Below are 22,721 nucleotides of genomic sequence, written 5' to 3'. Positions count from 1 at the left end.
TATTTATGTCCTTTATTAAATACTGCTATTGCCAAAGAAAGAAACTAGCTGAGTGATTCTTACACATTGAGTGAATGCAAAAATACATCCAAAAAGGTAGGAAAGGCTGAGACACAAAGGACTGTAACAAAGAAGCCATCTATCTTTTCTTAGTTCTGATGACAGTGTAAGTCATTATAAACATCATCCATAAGGCAAAGATAAAGAGAAGATGGAAAGACAGCCCAGGGAGACTGTCATAGTTGTGCAGGGCTAGATAACACCACCTAGAGGGACAAGCCTATTGAATTAAACCAAATGACCCACTTGAATCTTGCCTCCTTCCCAGGACTTTACTACTCTAATGAATTGATGCAAAACAACTGGTTTTTGAAAGCTAAGGAATGCTTAGTATATATAAGATACAGCAAATATTTATTGTCCATTAACTATTAGGTCAGGAGAGAGCAGATTAAAAACATTTCTCTTTTTTGGGAGGGGTGGGAGGGAGGAAAAAAAGCAAAGGTTGTAGAACTTGGTCAAGATCATAGTGAAATCCTGTGACTTGCAGAATCTGAAATAACATTTTTCTCCAGCGCTACCTTGTACCCTAACCACAAAGTAACACTAGATTCTTTATAAACTAAAACTACTGGCAGTCCCCTGTGTAATCTCAACAATATTTTGGCAGAAATAGAATTCTTTCTTGAGGAGTTATCACTCAGAGTTTTATTTGTCCTTTTCTGAGTGGAACATTGAATCACATTGTAGATAGCTGCATTGTAGCTTATTGATTTTAGTTTCCCTTGTTGTCTACATGTCTTCTGTTCTTTTCCCCTTTCCTTTAACAAAGTTTAAATGAAACTTAACACTTCTAAGCATAAGTCTGTACAACACAAACTTCGAAATACAAATTTGTTGTAAGGGCTCCTTCTCAAACAATGTGATTACTATGTATTAGAGTAGATATGCAGATAAAGAAACTATATAGCTTATTAAAGGTATATAAGACATATGTCTTAGTGTTTATTGCATAGGACATCTTTAAATACAAAATTACCATATCAGGATGGCCCCTTGGAACTCCATGAACTGTTGATTAGGGAGTGTAATACAGTCTTGAGACCCACAGAATTTAAGAGAATACATAATTCCCTAAAGTTGAATGTAAGAGTTTCTGCATATATGCATCTTCCTGTAGTTAAGTTCCACAGAGTTCTTGAAATTTGCAAAGGGGCTTGTGGCCACCTCTCTAATCTCCATGTGAGAATTAATGCTATAGAGGAAAACAAAATATATTATCAATTTTTTAAAATTTGTTATGGAAAATGTGCTGTGTAGATTTGAATATCTTAATCTAGTTGCTATAGTCTAATATGAGCATATATTATTGTGCATTTCTATTTCTATTAAATGGTAACTTCCATTCACTAAATGTCTATTACTTTAAATGTTTTGTCTTTAATCCTCATAGATCTGTCTAGGGTAGATAATATTCTCCTCATTTTACAACAAGGACACTGAGTCTCCAAAAAGTCTGATGGACTTTTAGAGTAAGTAATTGGTAGAATCTGTTTGGCTACAAATGCTGTATACATTTTTTTTTCTCAAAAGGTGGTAAAATTTCTTGTTTTATTGAACAACTACTATATCAGACCATGAACTAAAATCTTTACATTTGTTTGCTCTTAATACTCATACTCACCTTGCAAGATGATATCATTCTTCTCATTTAACAGGTAAGTGCACTGAAGCTAATGAGGTCTCACAAATGGAAAGAGGCAGAGCTGGGTTCAAATACTGAAAAGTTGTAATATGTTTGTTGCCTTTTACACGCTCAATAATCTCTGCAAAGTAGGTTGCCTGAATGGGTTAGAAATGTGTTCAGATGCAAGTTTAAGCTTCTAGAGAGTCAATAAGGAGCTTATTCTCTTATAACAGGAAATCTAGAAGACAGTAGTGGCTCAGGGATGCTGCCATGCCTGGAAGAGATTTAGCAACAAACTAGGCTCATCCAGTCTTCCTGTTCTATCATAGTTACTATGTAGTTTTCATCCTCGTGAGATGGTAGCTTTACTTCCATGCATTACTTTCTTACTCAACTTAGAAAACTGGGAAGTGCAAAAGGCAAAATAAAGCAGGCTTTTCCTCATGAGAATTAATTTGGGAAGGGGAATTCTCTGAGGAATGTCTTGGTAACCAGAACTTAATGACCACTCTTAGAAGCAAGGCCGGGAGATAATCAACTATGAATTAGGTACACATGCTGCCCTGTACTAATTCTGGGTTTGGTTAGTATAGAAGAAGAAGAATGGAAATGGATAAGAAACCAGTGAGGCATGCGAAGTGATTTTTTTCTCTTTGACTTTATTGGTGGCCTATTGGTGACCTTATTCAATAATTGTAGAGAAAACACTAATTTAGAAGACATGGAGTCCAACTAACCAATAGAAACCTAAGGAATTACTAAATAATAGGACCTGATTCTGTAATCTTAGGATTCAGTGGTCAACAAGATACATACGGTTTCTGACTCTATACATTTTAAAACATTGTGAGGAAAATGTTCAGAATGTGTAGGAGTACAATGATCCCTGCCAAAATGGAATATAATGTTGAATATAAATAAATATTAGGGAGACCTAATCTAGTTTGACTGTCAAAAGATGAGATCTAAAAGATGAATAAGAGTTTGTAAGTCTAAGACCTAAGGGAAGGCAGGAGAGTTTCAGGCAGAAGAAACAGTATCTGTGAAAGATTTGTGGGAGAGGAAGGAGATATGGTACATGGAATGCATGGAGAAAATACAATGTGTCAGAGAATCAAGAATTTAAAAGGAAGAGTCAGAAGAAAAGAGGCAAGAGCTAGAGAAAGGAGCCAGATTATGATAGGCTTCTTAGATGTTTAGGTCTTGGATCCTTAACCTAAGGTCAGTGAGAAACCAACAAAGAGTTGTTTAAATATGAGTGATGCATGATTGAATTTTTATTTTAACATATCACTCTGACTTCTTCTCAAGAGTGGAAGAGTGAGAGATAATAGGGCATTTTATTATTCAGAAATGAGAGAATGGAAGCTTAGATTAGTATGGCACTGGAGAAAGTGGATGGATTCCAGTGATATTTAGGTAGAAGAGTCTACCTATCTGGGTCATGGATTGGGCTAAGGTCATTGAGAGCAAAGGAATAAGACTAAGGTTTCTGGTTTAAGTAACTGAGTGACAATTATAGATTGGTAAAAATAACAGATTGATAAGCTTGGTAGGCATCATTTAGTCCAACATCAATAATTCACAGACGGGAACTTGAAGCCAGGATGTGAAGAAACTTCTATAATAGCTGTTTTTTAATGGTTGAGTTGAGATGGATTCATCTACCAAAATGTATTGAGCACCTATAATTTTTCAGACCATATGCCTAGCACCTGGAGGTGCAGATAAAAACAATAAAGAATTGGTTCCTGCTCAGCCTCTCAGAATTTAAGCCCAAGATGATTAACTTCAGCCCAAGGCTTCCTTGCAAAACATGAATTTATTTCTTCATTTCTGAGCATCTATACAGAGTGATACTTTATGGTATTTTGTCCATCTTTAAATTAATATATTGAGAAAAATTATTTTACTAATTTGAATCTGCATAACTATGCATAATTGCACTTAAATCTTACCAACATTTATCCATACTAACTACACAAATCATCTTTTTAAAATATATCCAAAAAATAAAATAAAATAAAATAAAATAAAATAAAATAAATAAACCTTTCTGTAATATTATTTTAATTTTCTAGTTGTAAGCTTTATCTGCTCTATTATAGTTTAAAATAGTTAAAAGCACAATTATGTCCAATTTTTTGTATTCTATCTTAGTGCTTAAAACAGTATAAATAATTGTGGTTGAAAATTTAATTTTTTAGGTTTTAAAATTCCACTAGCTTTACTTAGTGTCATGAGATTCAGAATTCAACTTTCAAAGTTATTAATGATTTTTTTCAATGCTTTATATGAGAGTTTAAAATTTAAAAATTAAGTTCTTTAGGGGCACCTGGGTGGCTCAGTCAGTTAAGCCTCTGACTCTTGATTTCAGCTCAGGTCATGATCTCATGGTTTGTGAATTTGAGCACCCATGTTGGGCTCTGCACTGATAGTGTGGAGCCTGCTTGGGATTCTCTCTGTCCTCTCTCTCTCTGGCTCTCCCTGGCTCATGTGTTTTTTTTTTCTCTCTCTCTCAAAATAATTAAGTAAACATTAAAAAATTAAGTTAAATTTTTATGAATTTTTTAAAAGCCACATTTTGTTGGATTTTATTTCATACTTTGGTGTTTATTCTGTTTATCTTTCAGGAAATGTATTTCATTAGAAAATCGGAGAAAGGTTTCCTTGACAACCATAAAAACAGGTAAGAGCTTTTAATCTTAAGGTATTTGTTGCAATAGTGATTTTTTTGAGTGTTATGATTGATTTTGTGCCATGTGAAAGTTTATGTGCTTTCAATATGGGAATTTTCCTGGAAATAAGTCTGCAGAGTCCCTGACTGTCATATTATTTTACATTAATATGTTCTATCAGTATGCGGGTTTAGCTTTAAAATGGCTTCAAGAACAAATAGTGGACACTAAACCCAAATAAATGAGCTGTGGATCGAGAAAGAATGAGTATCAAGAAAGAAAGAATAAATATCCTTTATTTTCAAATAAAGTAGCATTTCTCCCATATTCTATACCAGGGTACATTCTGAAGGATTGGTCTTAAATTTTATTTATAGCTTGGGGCACCTGGGTGGCTCAGTTGGTTAAGCATCTGACTCATGATCTAGGCTCAGGTCATGATCTTGCAGTTCGTGGGATCAAGCCCCACAACTGGCTCTGTGCTGACAGCATGGAGACTGCTTTGGATTTTCTCCCTCCCTCTCTGCCCCTCCCCCCACTGGCACTCTCTCTCTCAAAATAAATAAATAAACTTAAAATTTTTTATTTATAGCTTGATTTTGAAGTCTTAATCAAGAGTCTTCAACAGTAAGATTATACAATGATAGAATTATTTGCCTCTGGAGATATTTAGTTCCTATCATTAGAGAAATTTAATGATATGATTAAATTATTAGCATAGTAAATGTGATAGTTCAGAATCCAGGTACATAGTGCTCATTAGAAGTAATGTTAGAAGTAGTGATAGTGGGGCGCCTGGGTGGCTCGGTCGGTTGAGCGGCTGACTTTGGCTCAGGTCATGATCTCAGGGCTCGTGAGTTCGAGCCCCGCGTCAGGCTCTGTGCTGACAGCTCAGAGCCAGGAGCCTGTTTCAGATTCTGTGTCTCCCTCTCTCTCTGCCCCTCCCCTGTTCACGCTCTGTCTCTCTCTGTCTCAAAAATAAATAAACGTTAAAAAAAATTTTAACAACAACAAAAAAAAGTAGTGATAGGGACAGTAATGGTAGTAGTAGCAGAAATATACAGTATTTATCGTTATTATAATCGCCTGAGGTGGTATATTGTAGAGCAAGTTCCAATATAGGATAGATGGCCAGATTGTATGTAAATTAGGAATATTTCCATACTTTAGATATATTAGATCTCTAAGATTTAAGTGTTTAAATTGTATAAATGAATATTAAGGACTACTCAGTGAGTAGTTTCATCTTTCTAGATTAGCTGACTGGAATTTTAAATCAAAGTTAGTACATGAAACACTTTAAAACTTTGTATTCTATACTGAGGAATTCTCTTTTCAACTAACATTAATAAATATTACACACAGAATTAGTGTTGCAGTCATTGTGTGAGTGTAAGGCTGTCCCATATTTTAAGGTCTTGCCCCGTCTTAAGTGGTGCTGGGTAAGTGGTTTTCCTGGGTGCTATTTGCTGTTCTGGCAATAGAACTGAATCAGCTTTGCCCACTATACAAGTAAAAGTCCAATATATGGCCCAGAATGGTGTGTGGAGATGAGGTATTATATACACTGGAGGTATATTGATAAGAATGGGCTGAACTGTTTTAACAGAAAGGCCTCCATATTTGGTGGTTCCAATAAGCTATGAGTTTTATCTTCCTGTCATGTAGCTGGAGTGGGATGGGGATATCAACAGGTGACCAGGAACCACCCAATCATTCAGGGAACAATTTCCTTCCATTTAGTTTTTTCACCATCTTCTAGAGTATTTGTTGCAGTATAGTCAGAATAGAGTCACTGATACATTTGGGTTTCAGACAATGTGAAGGGCAAATATTTGAAGGAAACCGCCAGGAAATCTCACTCACCCCTTTCGCTTATGCTGGAGACTCTACCTAACCACAAGTGAAACTGGGAAATGTCACAGAGCTGGGCAGCCCTTGGCCTGGCCTGGCCATATTACTGTGGAGGGAAAGATTAGATTTCTGGCAGTGTCCTCATGGAAGTCAGGCTTTTCCCCCAGCTGTGCTATGGGGAGCCTTAAAGATAAACCACAATGGGCTCTCTATCTCTGACAAAGAACTCTTTCCTTGAAGATCAAAACAACATCTGTGATGCACACTTGTGAGAAATGGCCTTTCAAGGATGCTAAAGATGGAGATATTGTTTAGAGACCCTTGGTCTCGGATATTGATATTTTAAAAATAAGGTGTCATCTTGCTAAGCCTGAGTTTGATTTTAGAATCAAGAAGGACACAGATGTCTGTAAATGTTTTCCATTAAGGATACAGGTTGTTTACATTCTCCCAAAAGTGTTGTGAAAGCCACTAGTATAAAAGGGTTGTGTCACATCAAACACTGAGTTTCTCAGTTCCAGCAATGCCTGACTTTGGGCTGACATTGTCAGCTGCTAAGGGAAGTTGTGCAATAGGTGTTTTATCTGCCCCTGCTTCTAGAGGTGACCTTGCTGCTGATAAGTCCTTTGGAAGTTTTTATTGGGAATTGAGAATTTTATCTCACTGAAAGTGGAATATGTATGTGGCCTTTTGCCATGAATCATATATACATATATATGACATTATATATATTATTAGATGCACAATTTTTGTTATAATATATAACAAATACATTATATATTATATATATGCATATATATATATATATATATATATATATATATATATATTTGTCATAAACCCTATATATTTTATTTTATTTTTCTAAAGGTATTATTCTGAGGAGAACATAAGCTTTACCCAAAGGGATCAATGAAACAAAACAAACCAAAAAAGAATCATGAAAGCTTGAATGAGGAAAAATTGAAAGATCAAGAAACATATGCAACTTAGATTCAACTTGAGACTTCCTTTCTTCTCTTTCAATTATTTAATAGAATTTGAGCTGAACCTTCAGACACCTCTTTATATGGTTGCAATCTACTGAAATTCCTTACCCCTATGATCCCACAGTATTATGTTTATTCTAGGATGTCTCGATTCAGTCTGCAGAAGACGCAAACTTTTGAGAGCTCAAAATATTTGAGCTCATGGAGATCTGTTACAGGCATGTTCTTTAAAATCATGTGATACTTGGAAATTTTAACTTAATTGCCCTATCTCAAAATTTGTTTTAATAGTATAACAACTTTTTCAAGGAAGTACAATAAGAATAGAGGGCTCTCTGATAGAGATGATGAAATCAAAAGCACCACATTTTCTATCAAAACCCTTACAAATCTAGTCATGTCTAACAATCATTTGTGGTAAACCTTTAAATTTTTTTAATGTTGATTTATTTGTGAGAGAGATAAGGGGGGGGGAGGGGCAGAGAGAGATAGGGAGACACAGAATCCAAAGCAGGCTCCAGTCTCTGAGTTGTCAGCGCAGAGCCCGACACGGGACTGGAACTCATGAACCGTGAGATCATGACCTGAGTGAAGTCGGATGCTTAACTGACTTAGCCACCCAGGCGCCCCTATTTGTGGTAAACCTTTATTGCTTGCTTATTTATTAAGGCCTTACTTGGGTAGTAGATAAACTTCTGAAACAGAAATTAAAACACACACACACAATTTAACAGGAAAAGGTAGTAGAATATCTGAGAATCTCTATTTATCATGAAAATTTACTTGATTTTTGACAGTCAAATGTTTTATTTTTTTAAATGTTTATTTTTGAGAGAGAGAGAGAGCAAGCAGAGGAGGGGCAGAGAGAGAGAGAGACGGGAAGAGAATCCAAAGTAGGCTCTCTGCTGACAGCAGAGAGTCGGATGTGGGGCTCAAGCTCATGAGCCTTGAGATCATGACCTGAGCCGAAGTCCGAAACTTAACTGACTGAGCCACCCAGGTGTCCCTGTCAAATGTTTTAAATTGAAAAATAGCATAATAGGCAAGGAGTAGCTCAGAGTTGTAGCGAGGAGAGTAGCAGTGGTTTGTTTTGTAGAGTGCATCCTTAAAAACTGGATTTTGCTCTTCACTTTCTGCATCGCACCCTACTGGCTTCCTAAGTTTAGTTTCCTTCTATTAGTCTCAGTTCTATGATAAGGCATTCCTAAAAGTAGGGCAAAATCCTCATTGATCTCACAGCATGAGGTTTTCCTTGCTTGCTTGTTGCAGTATCCTGTATGTCTGGCTTACCGTGACATCAGGGAAGTTTAGGTGGCCGCTCTGATGGAGATTGTCTATCTCATCGATAGGATTATGGAGGACTCTAACCCAGACTGGGTAGAGTCTGAACATGGCACATCTATCAGTGCTGGATCATTGATCTGTGGAGTGTCATTAAAATACCAATAGAAAATCATGAACTAAATGTCAAAAAGGGGAAGAGAGAGAGACAAACAGACAGACAGACAGAAACTACTACTGTGTTAACTCTTTTTTAAGCCAGATTTACTTTATGAGAAAATGCACCATAAATATTCCTTTTTTGGTAGAAATGTTCCAGCACTCATAGAAAAGCTTCTTATCTTTTCATTTCCCGGCTGATAATGTGATTTGAGATAATCACCTGGAACTTAAAGTGTGGATCATAATAGTTGTGTTAACTATTATTGAATATAACTCTGGTCTTTTTTTTTTTTTTTTAAGTTTTTTGAGAGAGAGAGAGAGAGCACAAGTAGGGGAGAGGGGCAGAGGGAGGAAGTGAGAGATATATAGAGAATATTAAGCAGGCTCCACGCTCAGTGTGGAGTCCAAGGCAGGGTTCAATCCCATGACCCTGGGATCATGACCTGAGTCAAAATTAAGAGTCAGATGCTCAAGCAACTGAGCCACTCAGGCATCCCATAACTCTGGTCTTTTAAAGAATAAAACTCTATCAATACTGAGAAAGAATTGCCAGACATTACCCAGATCCCATTATGATTTTTATGAGCATATCATAGTTGGCTGAGTTGTTTTAAAAGTTATTTTTCTTTGTCCCAGTGGTCTATAGAGTTTGAGATGTCTCCCATCAGTGATAAATCCATTTTGACCTTGCACAAAGTTAGTGCTAAAGCATAAAATAGAATTCCATATTTCAAAGTCTACACTTTGCTCAACAACAAAATATATTGCAAATGATAAACTATATGAAATTAAAGTGTCAATAGTTATCCACCCATTTCGTTCCAGTCTAGATGATACAAAATACAAATATTCATTATGATTGCAGCAAATTCCATTCTTTTAGAAGCCTTTCAGGAAACCAAGATTGAAGCATGATTTACACTGTGTTCTATGTGTGTCACTGTTCCAACTCGTTTAAAAGAAGCTTTGTCTACACAACTTTGGTTATAAATTAGGATATTAAAAATTAATGACTGTGCTTCATCTTTCTCTTTTTTAGGACTTACAACTGAAATCTAACACAATTAGTTGTTCACTGAGTCTCAAACTGTCCCTCAGCAGAGAAGCCCAATTGCATCAATAATTTTTTTAAATGTATTTATTTATTAAGGTTCTCTTATTTAAGGATTAAAATTCTACCACAGACACTAGCAGGGTATTATTTGATTTTTGAGAACATATTTTGTCAGTGTTAACTGTATAAATTGATTTTGCAGATATAGAAAACAAGTGCCAAAAAAGAAACTTTGAGGGAAACTGAGCATCAACATTACATGTTCCTTTTTATTTTCATATTGTACTCTGAGATCAAGAGTTTGTTAAAATGCCAAGTACCCTCCTTTTGGTCATAGCAGTGTGGGTAGACTAAATAAGTCATTTTTTAGAAATGTTCATTTATTTTTGAGACAGAGACAGTGCATGAGCAGGGGAGGGGCAGAGAGAGAGGGAGACACAAAATCCAAAGCAGGCTCCAGGCTCTGAGCTGTCAGCACAGAGCTGGAAGCGGGGCTCAAACTCACAAACCATGAGATCATGACCTGAGCCGAAGTTGTTTGCTTAATTGACTGAGCCACCTGGGCGCCCCTAAATAAGTTCTAATTTTTAAAGAGGAATGAGATTATTTTTGTTTAGAAAATATGCGAGTTAAAAATAGCAGATATTTGGAGTGCCTAGGTGGTTCAGTTGGTTAAGCATTTGACTCTTGATCCCAGATCAGGTCTTTATCTCAGGGTTGTGAGTTCAAGCCCAGCATTGGGCTCCGTGCTGGGTGTGGAGCCTACTTAAAAAAAAAAAAAAAAAAAGTAAAATAAAAATAAATAAATAAAATAAAATAAAAATAGCAAATATTCTCTAGAAGCTAATATATCACAAGCTCTTCATAAGGTATGTATGTACATTTTAACCTTTAAAAGTTTAATAGCTAGGATTGAAGTTATGATGGGGGAGAAAAGTGGCAAATTTCATTTGAAGACAAATTGTGTGTGTGTGTGTATGTGTGTGTGTGTGTGTGTGTGTGTGTGTTTATAACCCTATAACTTCATTCTGCTCACCACAGAACATAATTTGTCTTGGTAGTCATCATTCACTTTTCACTAGGTCTAGAATATGTTGTTCATGATTGAGCAATACTATTATCCTAAACCAGTAAATAAGTTTCAATATGCTACTTACAGTGTGTTTCTACAACTCAGATTAATAAACAGCTAAAGAACACAAAGATATCATGAAATGCTTTACCATATAGGATTGCAAATTAAATGTCAGATTTTAATATTTAAAGATGCTCAACTTTATTCATATATTTAGAAGTGAAACTTGTTTATCCTTTAATAATTGAGTTTTATTTAGGACTAGCTATTACCCTGTTTTTTTAATAACATAGCAAAACATTTTTTAAAAGAAGAAAAAGTTTTAGACTTAGTGTTTTTAATCACATTTAATTTGAGAAAGGCAAATGGGAGATTTTGGGCTACTTCTGAGAAGACACCTTTGAGGTCGATGGGAGGTAAATAGTCCTTTTTTGTAAAATAAGAAATGTGGAGTGACTGAATTTTCAAAACTCCCTTAGAAGCAGAAGAGGAATTCCAGGGTACGGCACTTATGTTCCTGGTGTATTTACCTTGTAAAACAGCACATCTCCACACTTATCAATCTGCCCACCTTCCATACCACTAAGCAGCGGGAACCTCAAGTGTCTCCGTTGACAAAGGGCCAAGAAGATCTGCACCTCTGGGTCACAGGAAGAAGTTTCTAGGACAGTGACACATTCTTTACCCTATACTTACTCCCTTGATCTGCTTACTCTTTTGTTCACACTCATACCATCGGCCTTTGGCAAAGGAGAGAAAATCCATTTGGAAAGGGAATTTGTAGATATCAGGACTGATATCTCTAGATAGTGATAGAGTTTGAGTTACCCATTTGCTGATGATTTCTTAGCATGGATTTTCAACTGAGTAGCAAACAGTGTGGGTAATCTCATATCTACAGAGTCTGATAACTTCGGCCCACTCAATTATCCCATGAGAATTCTCTAGTTCCCCTCTCCCTCTATCTATAGAGAGACTATAGCAGAATGAGTAATCAGCAGGAAGAGTAATGAACTAAATGGGAGGTATAGTTTCTCCCTAGCTGAGGACCAGATAATACCGAGGTAAAGAGTAAGGTCCACCTACAGTCAGGTCCTGCATCAGTCAGGTATTTCTGCCTCAGAGAATACAAACTTAGGGTTCTTAATTTGGAATTTCTAAGGAAACAATCTATTTAAGAATAACAACAAAAAAAAAAAACCCAAAAATGAATAAAGTGCCCATGAAATTTATATTTATGGTTCAACCAAAGATATACCTTTAATTACAAAGACCTTTAAAAATAAACACATTTTGTAAAGTTCAAGTTTATTCACAGGTTATTTCTCCCAGGGGAGTTATATTGTTCAGTGATTTAGAGAACTAGGTTCTTTCTCACACTATCTTAAAATCCTTTGGAGTTCAATTTTTTGTGCTCTCTCCATGTGTACCATTTTCTCCCTCTTGATGCTGCTTTCATCTGATTATCATCTCTTCAGACATCTCTTGTATGTATTTTAGAGAAAGCTTGCCGAATCTCTCTTTGAGCACCTTGAAAACCAGCTTTTGCTAGCACTAGCAGGGTTTATTGCACTTTGTAAAATGCCTAATGATTTCTCAATTTTTTCTTTTAAAACCAAGATATTGATGCTGCTTCCTCCTTATTGGTGATACATCCACTCCTCTTTATTTGGCTCAAATGCCCTTGTAAAAATTATTTTGGTTTTCTATTCTTGGCTTATTTTTGGCTCTGTTCCTGGAGGATTGAGTTATTTATATTTCTCTTATTTGGGCAGTAATATATGGATTTAAAGGTGGTGCTCCCAGAAGGAGAGAAAGACTTTGGAAACAAAGCAAAGTATCTCTTGATGGTACCTGAGGTTTCTTCTGCCAGGTTTTTGGAAATGACTTTATAGTACATCAGAGAGTAAGATGACAAAGTTCTGTCACTGCACACAACCCACTGCACATTACGTGGTGTTTCCGAAATATTTAGGGTGTCTAAAAGATGAGAAATGTCACTCATTATTTCAAAATGCAATCCATTTTCTTCCTGTGGTTAGCAAAACAGTGTAAGACATATATGTTTTTGTGGGATTTGTTTTATTTTATTTATTTTTGTTTACCCAGTATGTGTTCTTCTTATGTTTATAATAGTGTAATTTTGCTTTTGGGTCTTTTATGACCACCTACAGTGTGGGTGACACTACAGTCAAGGATGCTGGTGTTTCCATGTTCCTGTCAGGTTTGTAGGGCTTCCTGGAGAAGGCGATTGAACCAGTGCTCTTCAAAGCTGGTCAGCATAGGGTGATCAGATCTCAATAAGAGGATTTCTCTCCCCAGGCTCCATGGGCTCAGGGACTGGGTCAGGATCTTCTGCCTAAATCTGCCCTTGCCTCTCTTGTCTGTCCTTTGCTGGTGAGCCACTGCTTCAGACCTGGTCACTGCCCTCTACTTGCCTCTTGGATTTAACTCTCCACAGTGTTCCTTGTAAACTTATTCTTGTCCACAATATGACTGCAATTCCCATTTTCTCTCTCCTTCACAGCTGAAAGTCAATGTTAATGACCAGTGCATCAGCCAGGCTGGCCGGTCCTCTAGTCCCTTGCTTTTTCAAGATAGGTGATTAGCACATATTACAGCTGAAAAAGAAGGAGCTGACCACTTAGGAGTGAATAGGGGGAATATTCTGGGTTTCAGAAATTATTTACCTTATTGGATGAGTTCCATATGTTGAATAATCTTTTTCCTGTTTTAAAATTTTCTCTGGAAACATGCTTCTTTCTGGTATTATGGGTTCTGAGGTAAGAACCACAGGGGTCACACAAACCTGGGGAATGTCACTCAGCTAATTCCTTTCTACTCGCGGCTATGCTGTGACTACATTACTAATTAAAGATTGCATAGTTGACATACTCTCCAGCCAGCCTTGGGTTCAACAGAATCTGAACTTCAAAGAAAAAGGTACTTCAAAGAAAAAGGTGTTCCTTGCTTTATTGGTCTATCCATAATTCTCTGCACACTATAAAAGATAACTTATCGTATTTCAATCAACACCTGTCTTTGTGTTTTTTTTTTCTTTTGGTATTATTTATAAATAGATTTTTAAAGTATAACTTATACACAATATTATATTAGTTTCAGGTATACAACACAGTGATTCAACAACTCTATGCATTATGCTATGATCACCACAAGTGGAGGTACCATCTGTCACCATCCAATGCTATTATAAATCCATTGACTATATTCCTTGTGCTGTACCTTTTATTCCCATGACTTATGATTCTATATCTATAAGCCTATACCTTCCACTTCTCTTCACCCATTTTGCCCATCCCTCCACTGCTCTTTCCCTCTGGCAACCATCAGTTTGTTCTCTGTGTTTTTAACTATGATTCTGCTTTTTGTCTGTTTATTTGTTTTATTTTTTATATTCTACATGTAAGTGAAATAATATCATATAGGTACACAATGGAATATTATTAAACCATAAAAAATATGAGATCTTGCCGTTTGCAACAATATGGGTGGACCTAGAGGGTATTATGCTAAGTGAAATAAAGCAGAGAAAGACAAACAGCTATGTTTTTGATATATGGTGTTTCTCAAATGTTTTCTAATCCATTTTATGTTTTGTTTTTCCTTTGCATTAAAAGGATTCTTCAATGAATCAATTTATCCACTATTTTGAAAGAAACTTGTGGTAGCCTATTTTTTCTTTTCATCTGTGTACTTTCTTCCTTCCTCAGTCCCTTTGGTTCTACTCAGATTGACACCACCCTCAGCAGTATTGACCCAGTCTTGGCCATCAGGGCATCAGGCTTCCATTAGCCACAAGATTGGTTCAGAAATAGGCATGCGTCAAAAGCCAAGCAAATCAGTGTAAAGGTAAGGAATTTCGCCTGAGTTTCTAAGGAAAGCTGCACTCTTTTCCAGTTGGTGTTCGTAAGCTGGTAGCTTACAGCCTGAAGCTTCTGGTCATTATCTTAGCCATGCCATATAGTAAACCTAGGAACAAAGCCCACACACTGAAGAGCAGAGAGGGAAGACCCAGAGGAAGCAGAATTTGAGAAAATCTTTTGAGACTACATCTCAGCTAAGCTTGAAGCCATATCACCTCCCTATCCTGTTTTATAAGTCAATATTTTATTAAGCTAGTAGAAAGGAAGAGAATGTCATTAACTTTATTAGAAAGGCAAACTACAAAGCATAAGAGACTGTTAAAAACTGAGAACAAACTGAGGGTTGATGGGGGGTGGGAGGGAGGGCAGGGTGGGAGGGAGGGCAGGGTGGGTGATGGGTATTGAGGAGGGCACCTTTTGGGATGAGCACTGGGTGTTGTATGGAAACCAATTTGACAGTAAATTTCATATATTAAAAAAAAAAAAAAAAAAAAAAAAAAAAAAAAAAAGAAAGGCAAACTAAAAAATTGAGTAGGTATTGTCCTGCCAAAGAAATGTAGTGGGTTGTTGTTGTTGTTGTTGTTTTTCTTTCAATATTTAATGATGATTGTCTATAGTCTTTTAATTTAATAGGGAAATCATTATACCTTTTATTAATAGTCTTTGGTGTTAGGTTCTCAATTACACAAAAGAGAAAAACACCATAATTGAGGACTACCACCCTGCTCAACATCATTTTTCTATCTTTTCTCTGAGATTATCACCTGTGAGATCTTCCTGACTGTAATACAGAAAGTCTCCACCCTCTTATGATAAAGAGAAGAAATTTAGAAGCAAAGAATGTTCTAGATCTGTTTTCTCTGTAATTACAAATTTATTACTGATGTAAGCATATGAGCATACACCACAGGAATCTTCCACCATACTATCTATGCATGTCCTGGGTTTATCACTTATCATATGATTTTAGAGGTGTGGTAATAGTTGTTGCTCAAATGTACATCTTCCTTTCCATCTGTACCTCAGTATCTAGTATTCCAATAGGTAAGGGTCATTCCAGTGGGTTGAAACTCTGTCTTTTGCTGTCTCTTAGGAAACATGCAAGGATTACCCATAATACGGGAAACCACTAATCTGCCACCAATATCCTGGCTTGAATTAATATATAAGATTATTTTTCAACCAGTGTAGAGAGAGCATGGTTTTGAGGGACAGGTCAAAAGACAGGTAAGTTTTAAAAGTGACGGAGAGCCAATTCTACTTTAAGTGGCATGAGCTTTGATGAGTTTAGAACAAAACATCTTGAGAAAGGAAGACGAGAGGGAGTAGGAAAAGAACCAAAGTTGGATCTAAAATATTTAGTTTTAAACTCTCCATGTGATCTATCACATACCCCTTGCATGACCTTGAGAATATACTTACCATTACTGAATCTCAGTTTTTTTAATTTATAAAATGTAAATGACCATATGTTCCCTGGAGTTGTGTTGTGAGAATTAAGTGGGTGAAAACCACAACTGGCATATGTGAACATTTAGGAATTACTAGGAAAGCACGCAAGCAAAATGGCATATCAGAAAAAGCAAAGCTTATGAAGCTATGTAAAACAGAGTTCATATCCACTACCTACTAACTGAATGACCTTGGATTTGTCCTCCAGTTTCCACATTTGACTACTGAAAATATAATGTCTAAAGAGTTATTGTGAAGATTAAATGGGGTGCCATACTGTTCACATCTGGTGCACACACTACTTCATGGTGTATCACCCGTTGGAGCTCAGTCAACTTGAATTTCACTGGAAACTCAGAGCATCATTGGCTTTAATTAGTTAGTTTGTTTGTTTTTACCAAAATGTAAATTTCAAAGAAGCCTTCCAACACTATTATGAAAGTGAAATCATGTAGGAAGTAATCAACTCTGCGTCTGTGCCTTGTGATTCCCTGACATTAATCAGCACACACTTGAATCTACAAAATTGAGTTTATTTGGTGACCAAGAAACCTGCATTACACAAGCTGTGATCCCAGACAACTTTTCCATCTCATGATTTTTACTCTTGCTTTGTCTAATCTGAAATGTAATGGGAAGATATACCAGAGAGAAGTCACTTTTAAGAAAAGAATGTTCCCTGATTTCTACTTGAGGTAACTCCAATTTGACACAAAGACTTATAAATTCGTTTGGAATTCCAAGCACCACCCCCCCCCCCCCCGGAAATAATACTAGACTTGGTGATGAGGTCTCCAGGTCAGTTAGAAGGAAAAAGGAAATCAATACAAGCCACAAGGTCCCTGAGCTGTAGGATTCATGGTACTACTCTCAGGGCTGCTTTCTGCGGAGAAAGGACCATGGCTGCCAGAGGCAGGATCAGCCGAGGAAAATATTTAACACAGTGAAATTTGTATTTGGCTTCTTCACATTTTCCATTCAGTACTCTTTAACCACTGTTTAATCTTTCTTTTCCCAGGACTCGCATACTACCTTGCAATAAAACACTTCATATAATTCTACTAGATTTCCTTCCTCTCTCTGTCCCTCCCTCTTAAAGCCACCACACTTTGGAATAATCCACCTTTCCTTCATCTCTAATTCAAGCTCTTGCTCCCTCTGTGACACAATTCCCAACCAGGGAGAGGCGAGATGATTGCATTAATTTGTGTAAAGTGAATTATCCATGGTTTCATTAGCTAACAGTTCTTTACTTCTTTAGAGAACAATTATTTTTTCCACATTAACATATAATTAGTGTTATTTCATGTCATGTAACAGATAAAGTCAAAACAAAGGAAAAACTGTGTGTGTGTTGTGTGCAGGTCTTCTGCCTAAGGTCATTCAGGTTCAAGGCTGGGGGGAACACAGGAGTTTCCCTATGTTAGGGGGTGAAATCCAGTCTCTGTTCTCCTGGCCAAGCCTTATACCCAAGTGTTGAGTGCCTTCAGTGGGGAGGGAGACATCTAACTTGTAAAAAGATGTGGCAAGTTCCAGAAGTGGCTCTGAGTGAGGGCAAGCTAAGTTTTTTGGCAAAGGATAGGCTATACAGAGGCCAGCTCTGTACTGGAGAGCATAGCCTATGGGTGCCATTTCTGCTTTATCTACCTAGTTTCTGTCTTAACTTTCTGATTCATAACATCTTGAAATGTTCCAATTTATTTTTCCCTCTGGAATGGATACTTGGCAGTATAGTAGTGAGAGAAAACATAATGAGGATCATGTGTGGGTCTATCTTGGATCAGAGTCCATCAATGCTGAGAAAGAGGCATTGTCTTTGGTAACACTGTGTCCTGGTGAGCAGCCTTACTGCATATTACTTTTTTCTATCAGTGGTTATTGCCTGAGAATATTTTCCAAACACTTGGAGGAGATTTACACAATTATTTAGAAACTACACTGTATTTACCTCTTTTACCTTATTTATCTCTTTTTTTCCTGTCTCTGTTTTTGTCACTCTCTCCTTCACTTCTCTAGTCACAGTGAAATACTTTCATTTCTTCCAGAAGCCAGGCTTTCTCTTGCTTCTGGAATCTAGACCTTCATACCCTATTCCCTTTATTGTGATCCCTTTCCCACATTACATTATCTGGCTAGCTCCTATTTAGTTTTCAGATTAAATGTCACTTTGGTAAATTGTCCATGTCCTTTATATATATTTAACTCCATTCAACCAAGACTGGGCTATGTGCTGTCACCAGAAGCTCTTAGAGCTTTATTACTTTCATTTTAATTACTTGTTATCCTAGGAAGACTGGAAGCCCTGTGAGGTGGGGGGGGGGGGGCACTCTCTCTTCTCATGGCTGTGTCTTGAGCCCCTAGCATATCGGACATGGTCAATGAATTTTTGTTGAGTGAATATTATTGTCATACATGTTGTACCTTTAGACCTACAAGCCTGTGCAAGAACAAAATCACCATCTGGATTTGAGGCAATGTACTTCACCATGATTAGAAAATTTAGTTGTATTAGTGAAGGGCTATGCATGCTTCCAATTATTCAGTCCTGTATCTTCAAAATCATTTAATGTGAAAAGCATGTGAAAATGTAAAAGAGGAATTAAGGGTCATTTGGAGGTCCCAGTTGACTTGGGAGGAAAAGGGAAAAATATGTAAGTCACCTGGTAAGGATTTGGGGGTGGGGGTGGGGGTGGGAGTACATGTCCCTTAGCACTGGTGTTCTCAACCTGCATACAACACTTGGGAGGGAGCTGTTGCCAAGGCCCTAACCTCTTCTACCTTTTTCTTTCTCTTCTGTTTACAACACACTTGGAAATAGCAAAACTGTATCAACCCAAAAGGTGGAAAACCAGCTTTTGCCATTCAAAGCAAAGTTTGAATGCATTTATCCTGATAGGAATCCAGCAACTGTAATGAAGGTATTTGTAAAATAGGAAGGAATCCGCAAATGTCTAGAAGTCTAAGTCTACCTGTTACTCCATCTTCTTCTCCCCTGTAATCACAGAGGTCAGGATCATAGCATCAAACCTTTTATCTTTATAATTCCATAAATGATACATCCAGGAAAGATAAGTCATTCTACTTAATTTATTTGTTTTCTTAACCTAAGAAGAAATTGTCTGTATAGCTACTCTGAATTGTAAACAACTGATGTTCCCCCAAGGTTCAGTAAGAAACATTGAGATTTCACCTAAAACCCTTTAGGAGAGGCCTGGAAAATTGCTAGGCATCTCAAGACAGCTCATCGCCATTCTAGCATGGGCTATTACTCAAGTCTGTGACTGTGATCATGATAATGTGCATCTCCGGTGGGTGCACCCCACTGGTGTTTTGTACAGGGCAGCTATATGGTAATTCCTGTGTCCCCATGGATGCTTTCACACCAGCACTTACTTTCCTGGGGCTTTAGGCAGAGGGGGATTTTCTCTCTAAGCTTACGCACCTCCTGGCAGAGGAAATAGAATGAAAACAGAACATTACCTGTTTTCAATGGTGGCACCAATTTTAAAGCTGTGCTATTTTAAAACAAAGAAACAGATGGAGAAGTTACAAGGAAATGAATCCTGTATTTGCTCTTTGGAAAGCACTTACTGGGTAATTGCTGGGATCTGAGTGACTTGAGGTGGGAAATGGGATGTAGATTTAATGAGATCCAGCCTAAGGCATGATTTGCGGAAGCCCAGAATGGCGGGATAGTACAGGGTTATTTCTTGCCTTCTGATTGTGTTTGCTTGGCCTCTGTGAAATGACTAGAATTTCTTAGTCCAGTACTATGGGATGTATCCCATTCCATAGCAGTGACTGCTAGGGACACCAGATTGCAATAGCACATAGGCAAATCAATGTTGGGGAACCGATGCCTTCCAGGCTAGAGGGTCAGCCTGTTCCATAACAAAGGCGTTGACTAAAATGGTTGTGATGTTCCCCTCAGCTTGGCTAAACTTCAGATTGGTTTCTTCCAACTGTAGCCCCCTGACCTTCCTTTCCTTAGAACATTTACTTTAGAAAACTTGAAATTATAAATTCTTACTCTGCTCCTTTGAAATATATATAAATCTTCCCACAGCCTTTTGTCAGGTTTATAATCCAGGAATTTCTTGAGGATCTAAGAACTATTTGTTGAAAATATAAACATTGAAGGGACAGCAACCCTCTTTTCTAGTCCCTGTGGCAGAGTAGGAGCCTAACTATAATGGAGACCAGTCAGTAAACACAGATGACCTAATTACAGAGAAAAACATTCACAAACTCAGAATAACCCATCATGATGGACATAACCCACAGATGAACCTCCCTCCTAATTTCCTCTACTCACTCACCCAGGACTTAAAAAATTCCCTACTGTTTGTTTTAATGGACTTAAGTTCAGTCTCTCTTCCCTTATTTCAATAGTCTTGAATAAAGCCTTTCTCGCCTATTTAACTTTGTCCATTGCAGTTTTAATTTGAAAGGGTCTAATGCAAAAAATGGTGGAGAGAATCTCGAGTGGGTCATTTAACAAACTGGGTGCATTAGTTTGCTGGGGCTGCTATAACATGGAACCATAACAAAATAACAAAATCTCCCAGTACGTGAGGCTGGAAGTCCACGATCAGGGTGTCAACAGGTTTACTGACTCCTGAGGCTCTCTTCTTGGCTTGCAGATGGACCACCTCCTCCCTATGTTTTCAATGGTCTTTCCACTGTGTACATGCATCCTTGGTGTTTCTCTGTGGTTCTGAATTTTCTCTTTTATAAGAACACCAGTCAGCTTGGATTAGGATGGCTTCATTTTAACTTAATTACTGTTTAAAAGGCCCTATCTCCAAATACAGTCTAATTTTGAGGTATTGGGGATTAGGGCTTCAATATATACACCTTTCAGGGGAACACAATGTAGCTCCTAACACTGGGTCTCTATGACTACTATCTCTGAGATAGAAGCTGAAGGGACTCCATTTTAGAAAGGCTCCATCTCTGCTGTTTTTCTGCTAGACCCCATTTACTCATGATCTATGTTTTGTCTCTGAATAGGCTAAAGAAGATATATTCTCATTTCCAGGGGGAGCAAGAAAGTTTATCATTCTCTGAATTTTGTCCTAAGCCCCAAACACCTGATAACACCTAAGAAGAGCCAGATCCCAAACATATTCCAGGACATTAGCTTCAAACAAACCTTGGCTTATGCTGGCATCGATACGCTTATCTTCAGTAATTTATGGAATAATACCTATTATTCACCTGATGCTCACCTTTGATTGGACCCTACCCTGGATTCCTGGAGGAACTCTTACCCTAGGCCCTTTTCTAATATTAATCCCTAGCCCCAAGCAAAGACAAGACTTATTCTCCTTTCCTTTCAGAGTCTCCCAGTCACTGGGCCTGCTATTCTCTCCCTGTGGCTTACTCAATTCAATAAAATCTGTTTCCACTTTCTGTGGCTCACATTTGATTTCTATCCTGCATGAAGCCAAGATCCTGTGGGACCTTCCCTTGGGTTCTTGGACTCAGCCTACCTGCATCATCTCTACCACTACCTTCTGAGAGAAAACTGCTCCCTGAAGCTGCCAATACAACCATTTTGTGAAAACCTTTCTGCAGATAACAGCCATCCATATCTTAAAGTTCTCTACTGTCAACACCAAAAAGAATAGTAGGTGAATATTCAGTGTTTGCCAAAGGAATACATTGTACATATGGAGAGGGCATAGGAAGGGGAGGACAGGGCTACTCCATAGGGAACAATGCATTTTTGGAAGATGAAGATACTCGTTACATAAATTTCACTTTTGCCCCATTACATTACTACATAACTCTCAAATGCCAATCAATATATCTTTTTAAAAAATCCTGTAATTGTGTCGGAACTAGCATAATTATATTACATTTTTATTGCAAATATAAATTAAACAGATATCAACATTTAAAATAATGATAATTTTGGTTACTTTATTTTGGCACTCTTAAGAGGCAATCAATCCCCCCACCCCACACACAAATGAACTTCTAAAAGACCCTGCCTAAGGCAACTCAAACAAGTCTTTGAAAGAGTTTCAGAACAGAAGTAAAGCCAAAAATTTCCTTTTAGGAGTCCATATAAAATATCAGATTCCATTTTATATTAGAAAAAACCAGAAATTGTAAAATCTGTATCGGATAATTCCATGAATACAAGATATATCTCTGTGTAAGGCATGCTATGTTCTTTGACAAATTTATTTGACTGCTAATTTAAAAGACTGATAAGATTGTGAGCCAATGTGCCTCATTAGTATCCCACTGCCTGCCAAGAATTCACCGGTGTTCTCTAAAATAAAAATATAAATACAAGTAGAGGTATTTATTATGAATTGGAACTAAAAATTCCTTTCAGAATGAGAAAGTTGTCCTTGGGCAAGATGAAGTTAAAATCCAATTTTTCTGTTGCTGAGTTATTGGATGAGTAAATAACCAAAGAAAGTGTGTACTTGGCTTGCTGAATGGAAGTTCTGCTGTCCCAGTAAGTTGTTGAAAATATGTGTAAAGATACATTCATTTTCTTATCTGAACTCATTCTTAGTGTACATAATTTAAGTATGTATTTATGTGGGTTTTGTTTTTCATGAGACATAGTTTTAGCCTTATTG

The 22,721-nt window shown here is 37.2% G+C and overlaps 1 long non-coding RNA gene across 3 annotated transcripts in view; it reads right to left on the bottom strand.

Annotated features, from left to right (window-relative positions):
* Positions 1-22,721, bottom strand: part of LOC144615135 (uncharacterized) — a 392,358-nt gene that overhangs the window by 45,702 nt on the left and 323,935 nt on the right. Inside the window, exons 11-12 of one of the 3 annotated variants that reach the window (XR_014136568.1) lie at positions 1,685-1,842; positions 1,023-1,255 (exon numbers count right to left, since the gene is read on the bottom strand). The exons of 1 other annotated variant lie outside the window; for it this stretch is intronic. This is a non-coding gene — a long non-coding RNA (uncharacterized LOC144615135). Of the gene's footprint in view, positions 1-1,022; positions 1,256-1,684; positions 1,843-22,721 lie in introns of those variants that run through there. One more of the 3 variants, XR_014136567.1, reaches the window with a different exon arrangement.

The sequence above is a fragment of the Panthera onca genome, chromosome F2, assembly GCF_046562875.1.
Source record: "Panthera onca isolate mPanOnc1 chromosome F2, mPanOnc1 haplotype 2, whole genome shotgun sequence".
NCBI lineage: Eukaryota > Metazoa > Chordata > Mammalia > Carnivora > Felidae > Panthera > Panthera onca.
The sequence above is the reverse complement of the archived record's forward strand: the minus strand, read 5'-3'. Positions and strand labels throughout refer to the sequence as shown.